Here is a 19,204-nt window from a genome sequence, read left to right on the forward strand (position 1 = left end):
ACCCTTCCTTTTTAGGTCAAGTCTGGGCAGCGCATGCGCTGCTCTGCGAGGCATTGTGTATTCAGGTATGGCATAGAAGCCCATTCCCCGCCCATCTTTTCAATTGGCTCCTGTTACTGTCCTTTCGAAATTGTTGCTTTGCATTCGTGAATGGGCTTATTAGTTCCTCCTTGGTACCGCCTTGTCTACATTTGTAAGCTCCCATAAAGACTGGACTTTTTACTTGTGTTGTTACATGGTCTGCTTCATCTAGCCGGTGAGCACTATTTTCTTTAATGATCTTCCCTGTTCCACCATGACCTCGCAGTACGCCGCCGCCTTTTAAATTATTAGTCATGTATTTTTTCATTTCCAGCATGGTCCACTTTAATGTTAGCAGCTGAGTTTATTTAATTAATTAATGGCAGGGGCCGCTTTCACTTTAGCAGCCGCGCTACAAAAGCATTCTTTATGTATTTATTTTTACACTTTGTGGAAAAGCGCCCCATATGCGCTTTCACTTTAATGTCGGTCGCACCCCTTTCTGAGACGCTGCTCACTGTAACCTGAATACAGCGAGGAGCGTCTAAAGAAAGGGGCGCGGCCACCATTAAAGTGGCCTTGCATTTGCGAGAGTTTGAGCTATTAGCATTATAAATGACAATGCCTTTTATATATGTGTTACTTTGAATAATACATAAATAAATTCATAATCATTTACAATGCCAATAGCTTAAAATCTCGCAATTGCAAGAAATATTGCATTGAAAATGCTTGTATCATTAAACCCCATGACGACTTCATGGCAGCGGTTCAAGTCCTAGTTATTCTCAGGCTGGAGTATGGAAGTGCTACTGTATTTGGCCTTCCTAGATGAATGAACAAATGAAAGGCTGATTTCTAGAGAGCCTGAATCACCCCCTCACGGGAATCTCTGCGCTATAGAGCATCGGTCCAGTGTATAAATTGCAGAACAGTTCAGTTTTCAGACGTTTCCTAAAAGTAAGGAGATCATTGCACTTGCGGAGATAAAGAGGTAAGGAATTCCAATATAGGGGAGCCAAATAGGAAAAGGTCTTGCCCCTGGTGCGAGACTTCCTGAAACTGGGTGTAATAAGGAGGGATTTTTTTCCTGGACGTAAGGATCTGCTTGGTTGATAAGGGAGGATTTTTTCTGTTAAGTAGTCAAGTCCTTTGTCATATAGTGCTTTATATACGATGTAGCAGCTCTTAAACGTAATTCTCAGGCGTATGGGGAGACAGTGTAGATGTCGCGGAAGAGGCAGAGAGGATGTTCTGGGTGGCATATTCTGTACCAGACGGGCCGCAGTATTCTGTGCCACTTGAAGTTTATTCAATAGCTTCATTAGTGGCAGCCAAAAGTGCATCACAATAGTCCAGGCGACTAATAACTAGTGCCTGAATCAATGTTTTTGGCAATTCGAGTAGAAGGAACTGGAATACTCTCCGCAAGAGACTCATCGTATGAAAGCAGGTACCGATGGTAGCTCTTACTTTGTCTTTCATTGTGAGCGACTGAGCCAATCGGATACATACATTTTTAACCAGCGTTTGGGAAACGGAGCTGTGCCTAAGTTTGAAGGCCACCACTCTACAGACCAGAGTTTTGGGGCTTTTCCAAAAAGCATAATCTCGGTCTTTTCGACATCTAGTTGGAGAAAAGTTTCTGTCATCCAGTCTGAAATCGCTTTAATTCCTGCCACAAAGCGGGATTTAGTGGATGTGTCGCTGTTGTCGAAAGATAGAAGAAGTTTGGTGTCGTCTGAATATGAAAAAGGGGTGAACCCAAATTCTTTGACAGTCTTGGCAAGGAAAGTCACGTACACATTGAACAGAGTGAGGCTAAGACAGGAAACAGGGTGATGCTAAGACAGGAGCTCTGCGGTACTCCTTTGGTGAGCTCAATGATGCGAGAGAGGAAGGGACCCAGATTAATGGTCTGCATACGCTAATTTACAAAACTGGAAACCATTGTAGAACAGGCCCACCGATTCCTATCTCCTCCAATCTGTGGAGTAATCTATGATGTGACACAGTGTCAAAGGCTGCAGATAGATCTAATAGCATCAATAGTACAGCCTGATTGTTGTCCAGGGAGAGCCTGATGTAATCAGTTACCGCTATCAGTGTAGATTCAGTATTATGCATGGGTCTAAAACCGGACTGAGAGGGGTCCAAGTAGCCTTGGGACTCTATATGTTCCATAAGTATTTTGTATATATGTCCTTCTAGGAGCTTACTCATTAGCGGGAGAAGAGAAACTGGTCAATAATTCAATACATTGGGTGGGGGTAGGCCGGCCTTTTTGCAGATAGGAAGTATCCGTGCCATTTTCCATACACATGGAAGATGTCCTTCGTTCAGAGATAAGTTTAAAATGTCGCAGATGGATGGGGCTAAATGCGTAGCTAGCAGCGTGAATATCTTTGCTGGTAACATATCAAGAGGTGACCCGGATTTAGCCAATTTTAGCATTTCCGTCATGGTATACAGGTTGGCGCCTCCAAGGTCCTCTCTTAACGCTGCTTGGCTCATCCCAGGAACAAAAACGAAACAAACACATCACTCCAGATCTAAAATCCCTAAACTGGCTCCCATATGAGGCAAGGATACAGTTAAAAAATTGCCATAAAGCATTACACTACAACATCCCAAGGTGCTTGGCGTAAAAACTATAATCATCTGATGGATGCAGTTCCTCTAAATTAGCACCAGCACCTTGTTGCTGAAACCACAGAAATTCCATAAAAAGAAAACTTGCAACATAGGTTTCTCAGGTATTGCCCCGAGACTTTGGAACTCCCTACCACCTGAAATCCGACTGATCCCCTGAAATGCATCATTCAAAAAAGAGGTTAAAATATTACTTGTGAACCAATTTCTGCTCTAGGTATTGGAATTTGACTCAGTATCTACACACCCATGATTATTATTTGAACGTTGGATCATGTCTATTGTCTTTTCGGCTTGGTCCTATGAAGGTAATTCTCCTCAATTTGTGAGCTTACGCAGTCTGTACCTCTCTAGATCATGTTGTTGTTTGCTTTCCTGTTTCTTCCTTCCGATCATCTGTAAAGCGCTCGGATACCCTCACTGGTCATGTTTGCGCTATATGAAACTTTATAAATCAATAAATATAAACAGTGTAGGGGCTGTGCTAGTCACCCAATGCAAAGACCTTCCGCAGATTGTACATTCGCCTCTTTCCGGCCCCTCCGCTATGCGGATGATGCCGTTCTTATGGCTCAAACTCCCCTGGGCCTACAGAGCCTTCTTACAAACTTTGTTGATTATATGGTGGACTTAGGTCTCCTAGTTAACCAATATAAAATGTTCATCATAAAATGTGGAAAAAGAAAAGAAATGGGACGAGATATAAAAATCAAGGGCACAAATATTGGTTTTACAACTACCTTTTCATATTTGCGCATATTCTTTGACAAAGAGGGTTCGTGGACCCACGCTACACCCACTAGGAAGTTACGGTTTAAAAAGGCAACTACGGCTGTACAAAATGTTGCCAGAAGATTGGGTACGAACCCCCCTGATGAAATGATAAAGATTTATAAAGCCAAATATGTGAGCGTTGCTTTATATGGGGCAGGTGTGTGGGGACATACTAAATGTAGGGCATTGCAGACTGTGGAAAATGAAATTTTAAAGTACCTTCTTGCCACTCCAAAGAGTTCCTTTGCATATGTCTGTCATGCGGAACTGGGTTTCCCGTTCCTTACAGATTTAATAATGCTCCAGCCCATTCTACTATGGCATAAAATCTGGATATCGAATTATACTGGTTTAAAACGTGCCATTATCAGGGATTGCCGTAAGGCGAGCTCATCCCTACATATACACTGGTTGACATATAATCAACGTTCTTTTCTGTCACCTGGGATATCCTGATTATTACAAGAAGCCCGAATCCCTGGAAACCATTAATAGAAAAAAATTGAAAAACTAATGTACGGCACACCTTGAGAATCTCTAGGCATAGATTTGGTCTCATCCGCTTAAGAATGGATATTTATCATCGTTTAATTTGTTTTCCTGAAATTTATGATTGGTCTGCAAAACTAATAAATTGTCCCTGTGATACTCTGATGGCACAGAGTACTATGCATGTAGTTCTTTTCTGAAAATCTTATAGCAATTTGAGAAAATATTATATTTTACCTATTTTAAGATCGCTCAACTTCACACAATGCCGCCCTGCTTATCTTTACTTACCATCTATGTCTACCATGGAGATATGCTGTAGTATGTCAAGTTTTTCGTGGGCTGTATTTTATGCTAGAATTAAAGAAATGATTTGTCTTATTAACTGTTCTTACTTTACTGTGTATTAAGATTTTACAATGCACCATTTCAGGAAGGACCTCAAAACATGGCATTTCAAATGACCCCAAATGAGCTGCTCACACACACCCCTCAGCTCATTGAGACCCTTGAGGGTGAGTAGTGCGCCCCACAAAACCCCAATTGACAGTGTAATGTATTGCACTCTTATGATTTATCCTGAAATCGAATAAAGTATTGAAACTGAAACTATAAATCATTAATGCAACATATAAAATTACACCGCACATAGAATCATGATTTTTATTGTAATAGTTCTACCAAGAGGGAGAGCCCTTTCTAAATTTTGCATACTCATATTTATTCATAAGTCTTTTAAAGTGTCCAGGTTAACCATGAGCGGAAAGAGCTGTGTGTCTGTGCCACAACAAGGAAGCAGATGTGGTTTGTAATTTTTTCTTAGGCTACATCCAAACAGCATCTTGGTCCCTGCTGGGGGCACAGATAACCAGCTCCTTCCCCACATAATGCTTCTCAGACAGAGGAGCATTCTGAGATAAAGGGACTATGTGAAATAAACCCAAAAGTGGTGACTGGAAAGTGGCGGCAAACAACAATCCTAAATCCCCATGAACCTTGGTCCTTTCTTCCGGGAGGGAAAGAGTGAAAAAGGCTTGCTTAATGCTACCGCTGGCTCCGACCTCCCTCCTTCCCCCACCTTCGAAAATTAAGTAGTAGTCCTGTGGGCGTCCATAGGGAGCAGCTGAAGCCATTAATAGCTGCCTTTATCCCCTTCCATTGCACCACTCACCAATCTGATCCTGGAAAGGCCCTGCGAGGGGCTAGGAATCCCTTCCACGTTCTTCCAATGTGTGTGTCATGTTAAACATATATCAATGAGGCCACCTTATTCAGAATGTTATCAGTGTCCATAATGGACCATGCACTGACAAACTCACTCCTAGCACCACTGTTACCACCAGAAGTTCACCCCTATCAGGGAGGGGGAGAGACACACACAAATGTAACAGATGCGGGTCCATATCAAAACTGATGTACACCATAAGGGTATCCTGGAGATACCCTTAGATGACATGTATATGTCAGTAGGGCAGTCAAAGGGTTAACCAATGTGTCACCAGGCTACAGCCTCACTAGTAGCGTAACACTGACATTAATGTTCACCCTCTTTTGAATGTACGTGTGCTACAAATTACATTTTAGATTTAAGCCTTAAGCAGCAGGGTATAACTTTTACAAGGCAAACTGAGAGCTAACTTACATGGCATGAAATTCAGCATCTTAATTACAAAAATAGGTTTGATTTTCATGTCGAAAGATGAGATGTGGTGTGCTATGTTACAAGACTGCTTCACGTCTCATGTGATGAGTTACAGGCCAACACATGATATTTTAAATGTATGCAGCATTAAACAGCTGAAGTGCACAAATATAAAAAATGCAATTAATCAACCAAATTGGTAACCAAGTTTTGGGAAAAGGCACATGCAGTGAGGGGCTTTATGGGTTTTCCCAGACTGCTCAGATGTGAAACATCCCAGTGACTCAGGTCTATAACTAGGAACAGCATTAAGTAAAAAGTGGGTACTACAACACCCCATGGCTGCCCGCAGTATGCAAAGAACTACCTTAAGATAATTAATTATGCATGTATCCCCACATTATGCTTTTAATGGGTATCCCATATCCCCTTTGTATGTCACTTAGATGGGCTACACATCATTCTTCGCATGCATCTATAGTTCAATGTGGAGTGCAAATCATAATACCAACTTCCTATACCAAACTCATGGCGTTTCCTTCCTTCCAACAAACTATACCTTTGAAAAAATACCCAACCTAAGTCCAACTAGAATTTACTAATACAGCAGCACATTACACCAACACATTAGCACAAGATCAACCACAAAAACACAACTACAATACAATAACAATACAAGATAAAACCCCACAAAAAAGAACTGCCTTTTCATGTTGTCTTCTTAATTTGTATTGTGTTATGGTGCTCTTGTATTATTGTTCTGTGTTTTTGTAATAGTGAATTTTGGTGTTGATTTGAGGTCTTTGTTAGTGAGTTGTGTTGCTGCTATTGTGTTGTCTTGTGATTTTTTGTAGTGCGTTTTTATTGATGTGTTATAATTTTGTTTTGTTATTGTTGTGCTGTTGAAGTAGCTGTATTTAAATAGTTGTTGTGTTGCTGCTGTGAACAGCTATTCTGTAGCTGTATTGTGATTTGTCTTTGTCATGTTTTGCTGTGCTGTTACTGTGGTTGAGTTGTTGTTGCCTCGTGTTATCTATTGTGTTACTGCTGTTATATTATGCTGTACAATAAAGTAATGGTCGTGTTAGCAATTTCTTACGAACAAAAAAAAATAGAAAAGTTGCTTGATGCCTTAATCAAATTTAATAGTATTTCCAAGGGCATTCAAATGCGATTCAAATTCAAAGCATTTCATTTGTGGTAACGCAGTTGCTCCATTACGTTGTGATGCAAAATATTTACAATGCTCTTGGTGATTTAGGAAAGAGGGAAGAGAAGTGGGTAGAGGGTGGTGAATATGAGCGTGAAGGACAAGGAAAGGATATTGGACATATATACATCATTTGTACATAGTATAGGACCTTTCCGGCCTAACACAGGTCGATTGTTCCTAGATAGAAACATTACTCTAATGAACATGTTTATTTTACAAATTTGTCTTTAGAGTTTGTGTTGAAGTTTGGGCTGTCTACGTTTCAACCCCTGTGGTAGAGGGTAGATTGGTCCCCACGGTGGGGTCTTCATCAGGACAAGGTCATGAAGAGCACTTAGGGCAACAGCAGTGTGACTATGCTGTACGTTCAAGGACGCGAATAGCTCATACGTAGTCAGGAAGAGAACTGCTGAGGACAAATCAATCGCAGTTAGGGACTTAATCCACTTTAGATCTCGTACACGGCCGGTGGGCTCAGAGATGCTGGCATATTGTGTGTGGCTGTGCTGCACTGTGTTAGTGGGTTGGCTAGTTAGTAATAATAAATAAATAAATCCGTATTTGTAACGCGCGAACTACTCACCCTTACGGGTCTCAAGGCGCTGGGGGCCGTTGTGGAAATTAAGTAAGCTATTGCCCAGAGTTACATGGTGCTGAGCTGAGGTGCCGTCGGAGCCGGGGATCGAACCGTGAGCTCTGAAGTCAGCTGCCCTGGCCGCTGCACTACACCTCTCCACTAAGTGTTGTGTGTGTGTGCTGAGCGGTGTCATGCTTTATTGTTTTGTGCTAATATTGAGGTTTATGTGTACACTTCTGTTCAGTGTCTTCTTGAGGGTGGTTGTGTATTGAGAGAATTGGTTGCATAGTGGTAAGTTTGACATTGCGTTGATGGCGGGTGCTACTGAGGATCACTTAGGTGGTAGTACAGTGTCGGCTACACAGTGCAGAAATTTAGTTTAATAGTGTGGTGATGACGAGTGAACTCATGGTGATGTGCGGTGGTTATGAGCTAAAGGGTGTCAACATGTGGTGGGGTTGGCAGTCTGCTGCTATGGATTGGTTGTGCTGCCTTGGGGGGAGGGGTGGAGGTGTAGGGCCGATCTGGAGTGCGATTTTGTTGAGAGGTTGTATAGTGATGAGGGTGGTGCCAACTTTATGTCTTTGGTTTTGGGGTTGTGTGCAGTGGTCATCTAGTGCTGTGACACGGTAGTGCAGTGCTGTGTGAGAAGAGTGATGCAGTGGAAGATGTGAAGTGCTATGAGGTGCTTGTGTATCCGCTGAAATGTGGCAGTGTGATGCTGGTGGTGTTAGTGAGGCCCTTTCAGGTGGTAGAGTACACGTGGGGAGGATTGTACAGTAGTGGTGTGTAGTATTTTTAAAGTGGTGGGTGGATGTGTGATACTATCAGGGCAGCAGGATGGTGTAGCAGTGCAATAAGGTCGAGGAGGAAGTATGATAATGATGGTATGGTAATGCAGTATTATGGGATGGCAGTGTGGTGCATGTGTGCACTGATAGTATAGAAGATTGAAAGAATCAAAGTTGATTCATAGTAGTTTTAAGATGAAAATGGCTCCTCTCTATGCCCCTTGTGTTGTAATGGAAGCTCTCCTTGCAGAATCACACACCTAACAGCCAATAGTATGTGGTGAGAGAAATATCCGTCTGACTCTCCCTTTGAGAAAGGTGAGTCAGGAGCTCTGGCAGCAGCTAAGGCTTTCTGTAGCCGGAGTTAAAAATTATCATTAAATTGAAGTTACCAAGGCAAGCTGAGGGCCCTACTGTACATGGTCTAGCTCACAAAACACCACAGACTATATAAAAGGAGTGGAATCCGAAAGAAATATGACAAAAGCATATATATACCTTTTTCTCCATCTGAAGCCGACAGGCTTTGTAAATAAAAAACTAGAAACCCACAGAAGAAAATAGTGGAAGGCTAGTAAAATTAATAAAATGACTATAAAGTTGAACAAGTCTTCACCGTTCTTAGTTAGCCCACAAATGAAGCTGGAGTGTAGGGAGTATATGAGAGAGGTTTGGGATAACCTTGCAGAGAGCGTTATATAGGTGTTCATACCTTAAAAAAGCAGCTCTCATGCACACCTCATTCCGTACTGTGTAGTTGTCTGTATTTGTACACATGTAACCTTTATCCAGCCACTGGGTTCTAGAACAGTCTGCACTGTGTTCATGTTGTTCGACCTGCAAGTTTTGTAGGCATTGCCGTTGTTTAAATGCTATGGTACTCCTGACTCATATTTTTCCCTACAGGTATTTGTAGGGCTTTGGCCCAAATTGTATCAAAGAAACCAAATAAAATGTGTTTTTGGTTTTTAAAAAAAGCAGCTTTCAGTCCGTCCATAAGTGACATTGGATCTCAGAAGAAGAAAAATCGAAATAGACAGGTGTAAGAATACAAATGGCTGAAAAGATAAAAACTTTGTGGCAGTTTAAATATGAGAAATAACAACATCTTAAAAGATGTTAACTGGCACCTGCGCTAAGCAAGAGATGCAAAGTTTAGCAAAGGAGATACAAAATCAACAAATAAAGGGTGGGTTAATCAATGTTGTGTTGTCGAGTTGCTTGTCGGAAAAACAGACTTTGATCTTTGATTTGAAGTCGATGAGGAAGTTGACATGACATTTGTGAAGCATTAGAGAGATCCAGAGGTAAATGTCTTCCACTAACATCAAATGGACTCAGTCCCCTTTGATTATATCTGCTTTAACAAAGGAATGCAAAAAAGTTACTTAACTTTGTAGTGATATTTCTGGCGGATACAAATCCTCTAATAGATTTCTGACCTAATTAATATCCTCCAGGTGCCAGACTAGATCTGGAACTTTTTTTTTTATTTTTAACTAGCAACAGCTCTACTGCAACTAGAGATGGCATGATGAGGCTCAGATGCCCAGTGGATAAGACAGCTCTGGAGTACATTAGACTCAAACTAGCAGACTGGCATTAGTTCCTTTTTTTCCATGTCTAATCCATGTGTGTCAGGAGCTCTTCTTGGTGCTTCACTTACAAAATTCCTCCGCATAGTAAACAGCAACCAGGTCAAATGGCTCTGTCTAAGATTTCAGGATTTAAACCTTGTCGCAGATGCCATAACAAAATGTCCTTTGTAAACTCACATGCCATCTTTATGTTGTGTCTTGGTGCTGGCCATGACTCAATTACCTGAGATCCTGTATATTGATGCACCTGAAGCCATTGGGGGCAGAAGGCCAAGCAGTTTCTAGTTAAGGCCCACAGGGATATGCGTAAGCATTCACTTTTATTTTTTGATCAGTCCCCAACATGGAAGAATCTGGGCATCAATTGCAGAGACTACACCCCTGGAAAGAAGGGTTTTGGAAAGAGTGTTGTATAGCTTATAGTATTATTCAATTATTATTAAGAGTAGAGTGTTTGTTGTCATACAGGCATGGCAAGGAGTATAGCATGGGGTAACATTATGATGTATTGATAGAACTTGGTAGGTGTCAGACAGTTGGTGCGGGACGTAGAGGAGAAGGCGCTGAGATAAGCGGTTTATGTTTGCTGCTGCCATGTCAGGTTTTACGAATAAATATATTCCCATTACACTGAGTTGGATCATCACTACAAAAAGAACTGGCGACGAGTAGACGTGGTTCGAGGACCGGCGTGCATCTACAAGACTACATACCTGAATCACTGTGACGTTTTTCTTGCCTTGCTGTTTCCGATAACATTTCTGTCAGTAAACTGAGTTGGATTATCACTATAAGAAGCAATGGGCAAAAGAATAATCTCACAGATCTATAAAATACTCACTAATGAGAGCCAAGTGCTATATGAGGAGGAACTGGTGTGATTAAGGAAAATTATCTACATGAAGATAATGGGAAAAGATACTGACAGAAATGTTGATGATCACGAAGAACGATGACCAACCCCCATGAAAGAGTAGGGATAGAATGCAGTGGTTCACTACAAGACAGGCAGATAATGCTTAACTAATGTTCAATAGGGAAAATGTAGACCAGGGTGGATTAAGAATTAGAACTGATACCCTCCTATTGTCCTACTGCTACGGAACTAGGTTTTTCCATTAACTGATATGCAAGCTATGTTTGGTACAGACACAGCACAGTGCAGTAAGTGGAAACATAGAATAATACATGCAATGAACCTCACACATTCAGACGGTTCTAGATTAATGTTTCTTGTTTCTAACTACATAGAAGCAATTACATAGATTTGTGGTAAATGTGTTATTGAATTGATATTATACAGGAAAGAAGACTGTAGGCACACCAAATATCAATGATTGGAAATATATGTGACATGGATAAGAAGTAGAGAAATGTGCATGACTAATGAAGGTTGCGCTGTGACAGGTTTATGTTATGCTAGTTTATGCAAACCAATAGTATACATATATAAATAGCTTAGGGAGAAGAGACAGGGAGATCAGGGGAGACTTAAGGATGACGACTGGGAGGAGGCACTAAGGCACCAAAAAGATGTTGTGATACCTTCCAATTTCAGAAAGATTACACTTAAAATACCATATAGAATACACGATCACAGAAGTGGATTACATAAAATGGGCCTATCTCCTAGAGGAATCGGTCTAAACTGTAAAACAGGGGAAGGGAACTCTCATACATATCGAATGGGAATACAGGTTGATACAAAACCTCTGGAAATAGATAGGGGGAGAAGTGTGCAGGATGGTGGATGAGGAAAGTTAGCGGTCACCAAAACGAGCCATACTGGGGATTCCAGAAAAGGAAGGTGTAAAATGCGGTACACAGAATACTTTACAAAAGATGGTTTATTCTAAGGTTGAAACACTGGTACAGAGGAGCGCATACAATACACAGTTTCCCCTGCTCTGTTCTCTCAACGTCTCTCTGTAGGTTCCACTCCTAAGTGGACTGCGAACTACCAGAGCAGCGAGTTCAGAGAACACATCTACTGATGACATAACTAATTGAAACAAAATAAGTATATATGAACACAACACATCTTTCCTCTGTAAATAAAATTACCTATTATATATATAAAAAGAAATAACAACTAATTGACATAATAATACATTATGCATAAATGTAACCACTAATCCAGAATGTCTTCACATACAAAATACGACATCCATTTGGGTCTTAACTGCAGTCTCCTATTACAACCCTCTTTATCTTTATTCCCATTCTCAATCACACACCCCGAATATCTTTCTCCTATTTCTGTCTCAATTATACCTTTCTCACCACTCTTTGTCTTTTCGACCGTGCTTAAACACTCTACCATCTGCATTTTCTATCTCTTCCATATCTCCTTCTCTTTGTGCAACCATTTCCTCAACTGCTTTGTTCTTATCATTTACCACATCTTTTCCAAGGTCAATCCCGGCATCAAAGGTTCCAACTTGAACACTGACTCTACACTCATTCATTTTGAATAAACCACGGTCTCCCTTCAAAACTGCAATACGCCTTAGATTCTACACCTTACCATTGTGTAAAACCTTAATCACCTTCAATGGTTCTGAAAATTAACTTTCTCCTTTTCTCACCTTCCAAGGTTTTTTAACCTCAACCCATAATCCTTCCTTCATCTCCACACTGTTCGAACATCTTTTGAGAACATTTATTTCCTTATATTTATTAGATTTATTAATAATCTTTGATCTCACTTCTTCCACGGGACAGTGGTATTAGATGCTTGTAACAGCCACTCAGGATTGCATTTAGTTCTTGCACCCCTACCTCTCATAACTTCAAATGGCGAAACATCTAAAGCCTCATGAGGTGTGGTTCTATACATCCATAACGTTTTGAAAATGTGAACTTTCCAATAGTTGTCATTATTCATTGCCAATTTTATAGTGTTTTCAAACACCCAGTTGAACCTCTCAATCATGCCATCACCACTTGGATTGTACAAAGAAGTAGTTCTGTGCTTGATTCCTACTTTATCAAAATAATCCTTGGATAACTTAGACAAAAATTCAACACCATTAACACTGATAATTCGGACAGGAAACCCTTCATCAACAAACACCTTATAAAGGAATTTCAAAACTTCTTCTGAATTAACTTTATCCATCACATTCAACACAGGCCACCTTGAAAACACATCAATTAGTTCAATAACGTATTTTGCCTGGTCACCAATCGGTCCCATTATGTCGACTGCCATAGTGTGTCATGGCTTACTAGGAACATTAGGTTCACAGATATTGGGCCTTAATGTAATTAATGACTTATCTGAATTGGCACACCACACACAATTTCTAACAATTCTCTCTAGACATACATCCATGCCGGGCCACAGGTACCATTGTTTAAACACTCTGTTTAGTTTTCACAATGCCACTGTGTTCCTCATGGAACAATTGTGCAATACTCATTCTTGAAGAGGAAGGGGGAGTGATTATTTTACCCCTGTGAACAAATCCATGCACAACAGATAATTCATTTCGTATTTCCCAAAATGATCTCAACTCCGAAGGAATATGAGATTTCCTCGGACACCCATGTTCAACATATATGATGAGTTGCTGTAGATCCTTATCTAATGCATATTGCTTTTCCTAATTGTTTTCCTTAAGCTTAGGTGCACACTGGTTATGAATCAATGCAACTTGAATAATATCCCAATCATGATCTGAACATTCTTCTAAATCTGCAGGCATGCATAACAAGAAATCTGCAATAATTTATGTTTACCTGTGTAGTTCCAGCGGCACTCCCATATATTGGGACCACGTGATGACCTTTGACTATCATTGTTAAAATACACTTTAAGTGTTTTCTTGAATGTACGACGACATTTTTTTCCTGCATGTGCCTTTTCCTTGAAGATTTCTTTCATGTCTCCTTGTAGTTTCAGAGGGGGGGTGTTTTTACTGTTTACAGCCTTGCCAGGAAAAGAACGTGTGGGATGTGCATTTGAAAGCATATGAGAGATAGAGGTGTGAAATGTACTTTCTCAGTCTTGGGTGAAGTGTTATATGTAGTGATGCTCAAATGTGCACAATGTTGTACATTGGGAGATGAAGTGTGTAGTGTTATAGGCAGTGGTGCACAAATGTGCATTGTGTTGTACATTGGGAAGTATTATGAAGTTCTTACTATTGCCTTTGATATGGTCTCATGTCATCCTGAATTCTGACTTTGCCTTGCTTGAGGTTTATTTGCGTGCACAGCAGCGCTTGCAAGTTGTTTGGGATATTCACGTTCAAGGATTGTTTTTGAGAGAGATTGTTAAATGTACCCGGCAGGCTTTGTGAGCTTCGTCAAGATAAAGGCTGGAACATGCAAGATTGGAGAAGGGGATGTCAGAACTCCTTCCTGCCAGGGAATGCTTGCTTGGAAGCTGGCCAGTTCTGGTAAGATTCCTCTGGCGCGGGGGGGAGGTCTCTCTTGATTTCTTGTTTGAACCACGCCCTGGTTTAGTGGCTTCCTTTTATGAATAAACAAGAGAAGGCTTGATATTGATTCTATTATGGTTGCAAGGGTTTAGTGTGCCCAGCATTCTTTTGTTAAGAAAGAATGAGGAATATGATGCACGCTCGATTAGAGCAGTGAGGAGGGAACTGAAGGGCGGTCTCTTAACAGTGGTCCCTCACAAGAGACTGGAAAGCTTGGCGTGGGGTTTCCAGTGTTTCTGAAAGGCAGCCGTGTGTGAGCTGGGGTGCTCGAGAGACTAGCCAAGACCAGCATGCAGGGATGCCCGTGGTTATTTAATACAACAGCGCAGCGTTTGGAGTGCGGATTTCACTGACCGGTGCTGGTGTTGAACTACTTGGCCCAGAAGTCTGTGGGGGCAGCGTGACCATCAACAGCCCCTCTCTCCTCTCATCAGCAGACTTAAAAGACCTCGCGCCTCCCGCTTCGCGAGACGCGCAGCGTTTGGAGTGCGGATTTCACTGACCGGTGCTGGTGTTGAACTACTTGGCCCAGAAGTCTGTGGGGGCAGCGTGACCATCAACAGCCCCTCCCTCCTCCCATCAGCAGACTTAAAAGACCTCGCGCCTCCTGCTTCGCGGGACGCGCAGCGTTTGGAGTGCGGATTTCACTGACCGGGGCTGGTGTTGAACAACTTGGCCCAGAAGTCTGTGGGGGCAGCGTGACCATCAACAGCCCCTCCCTCCTCCCATCAGCAGACTTAAAAGACCTTGCGCCTCCCGCTTTGCGGGACGCGCAGCGCTAAGCCCGGGCAAAGGGCGGGCCGTCTACGGCCGTCCAAGGCCGACTGAGGCTGGGCTGGGCCACCCCCCCTGTCGTTGGCTGTGTACATGCTACAAGCTGTCCCAGAGTCAGGTGACTGATAGTCTCATTGTTTCTCTTAGGCATATAGGGGGCTGTCGTTCACAGTTTTTTACTGTTCCTCAGTTATATTTGTTATATTATCATCACTGTTCAACGAATTGGTTTTCATTTTATTGGTGTTTCATCTCACTTAACAAATTGTCATGGCTACACACTCCACAAAATCAAGGCTCTCTTTGGTGGGGGGCTCAGTTAGGGGGACTTTGGATCACTTTATCACCAGGGCCGCTTCTGTTTTAGAACAAGAGATTGCTATTACGGAACGCCGTTTATCACTGGACCCTATTTATCAGAAGCGTTCGTCCCTAGGCCACATCCAACAGGTTCCTTCGCCTTCAACTAGGACCTCTGACCCTGATCCCAACGACGACGCTGGTCCTTCCGTGCAATCATATAACCCAATAGTCATAGCGGCTACTCCAAAGGAAATTGACATATGCCCTTTTAATTCGCAATCATTAATGATCTCTTCCTTTGAGGACCTAACCCCTACTGACACCGCCAAGATACCCAAGAGAAAGCCCGCAAAGAATAGACCCTCTTCCTCTAAGCTTACAACAAAAAAAATCCCTATTGCTCCAACAAAAAAAGGAGAAAAGACTGTCATCCTGATGTGCTTAAACCCACACCTCAATTAACACCGACCCTCACACGAGCTAGGTCTTCAACACTCCCGATACAGCCTCCCATCTCTCCTTTCTCCAACTTACTGGCTGACATAGAGCACCTGGTAAGATCTTTACTTTCACCTTTAGTGGAGAGAGTTAAGAATATTGCAATACAGCTAACTTGCCTGGAAGCATCCCACGCTTCACTCATTGCATCAAATAACGACCTGAATTCCCACCTATGTAAAAACCCTACTGCGGCTACTATGCCCCTCCCTTCCATTCAAACAACTACTCAGCCTAATACAACGAATCATACAGAGAACATATCTGTTCCTCTGCCTACAGCAGAGAATAAAATCACCGCTAAGGGGGCTTTAAGAGAAGATCAACTCTCCAACCCTGCAGTGTCCCTGGGTAATAACATCAACTGGCAGCCCACTTCGGATTACAAACTGGATAAAAGCTCTTACATCGACTTGCTCCCCGAAGCGGCTCCTTACGTAGTGACACTCACTGGCGTTCCAGTGCTTGCTCAGGGTAAAACGAAGAGATACCAGGAACTCAAAAATAAAGTAGTATACTGGCTGACCCAAAATAGACCACTCCCCCCAGAAATGAATGGTGAAATATTACATGTGAGGAGATTGAAATGGTTGGGCACTAGACCGAAGGACATCTAGGGTGATATCATTATAATTAATTTTAGAGATCGTAGGGTGTTATCTCACATCGTGGACTGGTACACCCCGAGCAGGGGTATGGGAATTTCTACGGTTGACTTAAGTTATTTTTACCCCCGCTCCCTCTTGTCTAATCCCACATTTCCACACCCACCATCGAGGTTCAACATCCAGGCTCACCACTTCACTCTCCCAACTTCAAACAGATATGCCACTCTTTCAGGTTTGGACGAACAGGATTGACTTTTTAACTTTGGACCTGTGGCTGATAACTTTCCTACCACGAGCATTCTGCCAATTATCCTAGAATCTGACAACCTGAATTTCAAGAATAATACATCGCTCATTGACAATATGGGGTGGAAGTCAACTTCTGGCATTGTCCCTCACTATCCATCTTTAGAGCCAATGCTCTTGACTGATTGTTTGATAACCAACTTTTCTTCCAATTATTTAGCCCACAGTGATATTTCCCTCCCTAAAATTCCCTTGCAATTCTCAGAAACTACTGAGATTGTAACAGATTCTACGACTGGTAACACCGGTACAGATGAACTCCTGCAGGGTGATAGTCTTTTGTCCTGGAATGTGGCAGGTCTCCTCGACAAATTGACTAACCCCATATGGACTCAAACCGTTTCCCGTTACAGCATTATCTGCTTACAGGAAACTTGGACTGCCACAGAGCTCCATCTCTTAGGGTATCAGACCTTTCATGGTAGAAGCAAGGGGGGACTTTCGACCTACATTTCTGTAAAATGTCGATTAAAACCAGCCTTTGTCACAGGGACTTCAAATTACCAGCTTATTAGCTTGACCGGTGGCTCTTTTAAAAAGATTGTCCTGGTCAATTTTTACAATAACATTCCAAGCTCTCACTTGGATTTGGTGCTTAATGGATTAAAAAATGATCTTATCAAAATAGAGTCCCAAAATAATTCTGACACTCTAATTATTTTCCTAGGTGATTTCAATTGCCCTCTGTGCCCACAGGGCATTAAAGGTTCTTGTGGACTGACAACTGACACGGACGATTCTCCTAGTCATTTTCGCCATTCTAAACTAGGAGATCTTTTAAATGGCTTAACATCCCACTTTAATTTATCCTTTGTCAATGATTTATGCCTCCCACCCAAGTGCTTTAAACCCACTTATAATGGGAGAGGTTGTCATACTACGATTGATTATACACTTATATCTTCCAGGTACTCAGGGTCGATACTTACTTGGGAGACCCTTGACACTGTTATTAGCGATCACTATCCAATCGGGGTAACCTTAAAGCTAACCCCGTACGCTAAGGACACGGTCAGGCAGAATCCCCCTTATTTTCCTCCCATACAGCTGGGAACCACTATGGGCCTCTTTCTTAAATGGGACAAAGTGGTTCGCCTCACTTTTCTTAACACTCTGGTTAATAATGTACATGATCACATTCAAACTTGTCTGTCACTCACAGAAAATCCGCAGACAATAACCAATTCTTTTTCTGCAATCCTGTCAGAAATCAAAACTCTGCTCGCATGTGCCCCAAGGAAATCTCCCCTATTTACTCATGGCTGGTTTGATAGGAATTGTTCCAAAGCTTTGCGACTCTTGAAAGTAGCTTTGAAATCTAATCCTAGAAACCGCATAGTAATACAGCAAGCTAGACATAACTACCGCACTATGCGTCAGGCAAGGAAAAACCAGCTGAAATCGCAGGCTTGGTTAGCCCTCGTGGAAGCCTCTGGGAAGAGGGATAATACCGCCTTCTGGAGGGCAGTAAATGCTCCCTTTTTCCGACCCTCCCAGCCCCCGATTTTGGATTCAGCCATAACCCCTGAAACTTGGGTTAAGCATTTTAGCGCCTTATACAACCCTACTGATTCGGCTAATCGATTGCATGAGAGGGAAAGTGACTCCAATTCCCCCTCTGATTTAACTATCACTACTTTTTTCCCCTTAAACATTCTATTCGACCATGCCGAAGTACTGATGGCCCTAAAACAAAGTCCCTCTGGGAAAGCCCCAAGCCCGGATTGCGTCCCAATAGACGTTTTTAAATTACAGCCTGATCTCTGGGCTCCACTGCTTACTAATGTATTGAATTCTTTGAACACCACTGGTTTTATTCCCACTTGGCCTGAGGCAATTGTCGTCCCGATTTTTAAAAAAGGCGCGAGGGATAATCCCGCCAACTATCGCCCAATCTCACTTTTAGACTCCCTCATGAAGGTTGCCGAATTATTTTAAACAGAATACATGACTGGTTAAGCGATCAAGATATTATCTACAACTTGCAATATGGCTTCAGACAAGGTAAGGGCACTATTGAACAGGGTCTAAATCTGACCCTTATAATAGCCAAATATACGCAGGCCAAAAAAGGCAATCTGTTCATAACCTTTGTAGACCTCAGCTCTGCATTTGACTGTGTTGACCATACGCAGTTATGGGAAACCCTTGCAGAGATCGGTTTAGCTCCCCCTATTCTTTCATTTATTAAAGAGCTGTACAGGGACGCTTCGGCCCGCGTGAGATATGGTAATAATGGAGAATGTTCTGACATGTTTTTCATCAGGCGAGGCGTCAGACAGGGTTGTATATTAGCTCCCTTACTTTTTACCCTTTATATCAACTCCATTAGCCATCATCTGAACAGAACTTTTCATGACTATCCCACAATAAACGGCAAACCTATACCCATCCTGCTTTACGCAGACGATGCCACAATTATGTCCCAGACCCGCATGGGGCTACAAAGGGCAGTCAACGAATTTACTGACTTCATGTCAAGGAGAGGCTTAAACGTTAATACCTCCAAA

At 42.1% G+C, this 19,204-nt stretch overlaps 1 protein-coding gene across 1 annotated transcript in view; it reads right to left on the reverse strand.

Annotated features, from left to right (window-relative positions):
• Window positions 1-19,204, reverse strand: part of CEP89 (centrosomal protein 89) — a 1,352,699-nt gene that overhangs the window by 1,172,462 nt on the left and 161,033 nt on the right. The window lies entirely within an intron of this gene.

This window comes from Triturus cristatus, chromosome 12, assembly GCF_964204655.1.
Source record: "Triturus cristatus chromosome 12, aTriCri1.1, whole genome shotgun sequence".
NCBI lineage: Eukaryota > Metazoa > Chordata > Amphibia > Caudata > Salamandridae > Triturus > Triturus cristatus.